Here is a 4,030-nt window from a genome sequence, read left to right as displayed (position 1 = left end):
ACTTGATGAGCCAAAGTTAGAGGCCATGGTTATTGGAAATGTTAGCCCTAGTGTTACTACTATTGAAAGTGAAGTTCGAAATGGAGCTATTAATCTTGATGATGATGATGAGGGTTGTATTTGATTGTCTATTTGATTATCTTTTATTTTGTTTTAGTTTCAAAATTGTGGGTTGTATCCTAATTTCCGAACATCATGAAATGTTTTAGTTTCAAACTTATGGGTTGTATTTAATTTATGACCATCGTGTTTTAGTTATTATATATTATTACTCTTAAATTTGGTATATGCTTATATAATGTGAAAAAGTATTCTTAGCAATATATAGAAAATATAAATTAAAATATTTTTAATATAAATCGTCGCACCCACATCCTACTTTTTAAAAAATTGCTGAGTCCCGCACCCTCACCCGAATCCGGAAACACACCCATGCTTTATAGGAGAAAACATAGCTGTGATCTCAGCGCACACCATGAGAACTCGTGCATCTACATTGTTCTCTACAAGATCTTTAGTAAGGCGAAGACAAGTCCCACCTGCATAACAACCTTGTTGATAGATCATGAACCTGTTTATGTTTGGATTAAGTCCAAGGAGCTTGGTGAGTTGAAAATCGGTACCAGGCATGTCCACACCAACAGATGTGGAGAATACAAGGTGGGTGTTCTTTGATATGGGTTGGCCCCATTCTTTGATAGCTTTCAATGCTGCTTCTTTGCCAAGCTTTGGTACCCCAAGAACCACCATGTCTTGGCTTGCATCAAGAGATGGGGCATTATAAGTACAAATCTTCGGATTTGCCTTTAGAATCTCCTTGTTTTCTTATTGCGAAATTCTCACCTGTTAGTGAAAATGTAACATAAAAAGGCAAATTACTTCACTAATACATTGGGAATGTTATGCAACACCGACTTAAGTCGTTTATTATTTTTATACTAATGTTAGAAATCCTACAAATTTTATTATAAATTGACGTATCACTAATTACCATCAAGTAATTTTTACTTTTTAATACTCATACAATAAAATTTATATTTATAGTATCTTTAGCAATATGTTTATTTTAATGGTAGTACATAGTAAACTCCCATGCATGCTTTACAAAACAATTTATACTCTTTCACATACCTTTTTCACATTTTTAAATACAATATTCTCAGTTACATACCTCATTGTACACATTTTTTAACACAAAAATGTGATGTTCATATTTAAAACGTGAAAAATGAATATATACGTAAGATTTGAAATAAGTTGTATAAGAGAATCATTACCCTTTATAAAATGTGTTTATATATTACCAAAAAAAAAAAAAAAAAGGTCTATGAATGCTTACATATGCGCTTGAGCTTTTCTTTTAGACCTATCTTGTGCTCACTCTTTGTCACGTGGAAGTAGAAATTCGGATAGTCTTTTTGGTAAAAAATATTTTCCGAATTCACTGTGGCAATGGCTGATATTCTGGTTGGACCCTTTGCACTCTGTGCTTCTCTGAGATTTCCAACTAACGCCATTAGATATGTTTGCTAAAAGCTGAGATCGTGGGATAGTTGCAAAGGGATGTTGTGTGTGTGTGTGTATATATATATATATAAGGATAGATTGTAATAATGATATAAAATTGGAGAGTATTCATTTGTAAAATGAATAAAGTGAAAAATTTGAGTACTGGAATTTTTTTGGGTGAAAATTCAAGTTCAAGTTACACACGCACACACACACACTCACACACACTCACACACACACACACACACACACACATATATATATATATATATATATATATGAAAATGTCTCTATTGAAATGACATAACCTTTCTTATTGGATATATATCAAAATTGCCTTTTGACCAAAATGTACCTATTAAATGAAAAAGTAACTATTGAAGGGTTATAATAATTTAGGTATAAATAGTGGCTTATATTCACTTGATAACTACTTTTTCACTTCCAAAAAGTTAGTTTCTAAGAAACACAAGAAATTCTGTGGGTATTGTTCAAAATTGCTATTTGTAAAACCTAATAAACTTGGTTGTATCCTGGGGACAAGTTTGTATAAACCCTTTAGCAACTTGTGTATAGGGACAAATATTGTCTAAAGATAAGATTCAGTTATGCCTCCAAGTCAATCACTAATTTCTATTTACTTGATGTGTTCATTTTGTTCTTTTATTATTACTCCTTGATTTGGTGAAATCCCCAACAATCTTGGACAATATTTCTACAAGACAAGGAGTGAATGATGGTACAACTTTGAAGATGTTGAACCATGATTTGATGAAATTGCATCGCTTTGATGGAACCAATTTTACTTGGTGGAAAGAGCAATTGGTTTGGATTTGAAGAGGTCTTCAAATGGTGAATCGATCATAATGAAGATTCAATAGAACAAGGCTTAAAGAAACAAAGTTTCATTGTTGGCAAGACAAGGTGATGATTCTTTCATATTGTGGATGCATTAAAAACCATGTTCATAGTTTGAACATTGAAGCTACGGATTCCTTGTTCATGGGCAATTTGAATTTCAAATTGATTGATAAGTTTCTTTGTTAGAATATTTGCAAGTGTTGCGAATTTATATGAATTGAGAAATAATAATGAACTTTTGATATGTTTAAATATTGTAAAGTGAAGTAGAAAATCTAAAGAATGAGAATTTAAACTCTTAAAGTGATAGAGTACGTGAATATTTTCCTAAGTGATTTTCTAAATTATGTGAAAACATTAAATAACGTGTCAGAAGATTTTACTTTAGATCAATTCAAAAGTGATTGTGAACAATGTTCAAAGTGGAAGTTCTAGTAAAACCAATAAGGACTTGAATGTGAATAAGATTGTGGGTGGTTTTAAAAGAACAACTCCAAGAATCCCAACAATGACAAGCAGAATTTGTAATGTTTCCTTTGTGGAAAGAAAGACCATTATATTTAGGAATGTAAGTTCTTAAAAGAATAAGAAGGATGACGATGAAAATGCCAATGAAGCAATTGTAATTGAGGACATTATTGCTATAGTGAGTGACGTATGTAATAATATGATCACCGTAACTCATATGGCTATAATCACAAATCCTTTCAATTGGTGGTTTGATTCGGGTGCAATGTTGCATGTGTGCAACTACAAGACATATTTTAAGACTTATAAGGAGTCTTCTATAGAACTAGAGGTGCTTGTGGGCATCCACAGTAAGACAAAAGTTCATCATTGTTGAAGTGAAATTGAGTTCTGGCAAGAAGTTTTCTTGATCAATGTTATTCACGTACTTGATATCAAGAAAAGTCAATTTGTTATTTAAGAATGGTCTTGTCCAGGAATGAGATATTAGTAGCCAATGGATATGCTACTAATGACATGTTCAAACTAAGTGTTATTAATTAAGATGTTTCTAGTTGTGCTTATATTGTTGATTCTTTTATTTGTGGCATGCTAGACTTGAACATTTAAATTTTTAATTCTTGAAGTTTATATCAAAGCATGATATAATTTTATATAAGCATGATTTGAGTTGAATGGTGTATTAACTAGAGATGGTGAACATTTCTAAATAGATATTCTTCTTTGTGAGGAACATGTCATAATACACCAAAATGTAGTCCTTTATACACTAATAAAATGTTTCGGTCAAAAAGAAAAGAGAAGGGAACTCTAGTTGATATGGTGAATGCTATAATCTTGAGTGCAATCAATTAAATTCCTACTTGATCAATGGGAAGAAGCTTTGCTTAGTATATGCTATGTGCATAATAGCGTTCCATCTCAAAGGTATTTCATATGTGTTGTGAAGTGAGAAAGTAACCAAATACTTATCATTTTAAAATGTGGGGGTGTTAAACTTTTTGTAAAATGATAAACCAAAGAGGACTAATTAGTCAAATAGCTATATAAAGTGTATATGTAGGTTTTGTGTAAATTTGTGGGTATATAAATTTATTTGACTTCATGTCTAATACAAGAGTGAAATCAAAAGAGATTGAATTTACTGAGTTTAAATTCAAAGATGATTTCAAGTGATAGGCCAAGAATGTAT

General features: G+C 31.4%; 1 pseudogene; it reads right to left on the bottom strand.

Moving 5' to 3' along the window:
* Positions 1-408: 408 nt before the first annotated feature.
* On the bottom strand, positions 409-1,517 carry LOC115961600 (annotated as a pseudogene).
* Between the last annotated feature and the right edge of the window lie 2,513 nt (positions 1,518-4,030).

The sequence above is a fragment of the Quercus lobata genome, chromosome 9 (assembly GCF_001633185.2).
Source record: "Quercus lobata isolate SW786 chromosome 9, ValleyOak3.0 Primary Assembly, whole genome shotgun sequence".
Taxonomy (NCBI): domain Eukaryota; kingdom Viridiplantae; phylum Streptophyta; class Magnoliopsida; order Fagales; family Fagaceae; genus Quercus; species Quercus lobata.
The sequence above is the reverse complement of the archived record's forward strand: the minus strand, read 5'-3'. Positions and strand labels throughout refer to the sequence as shown.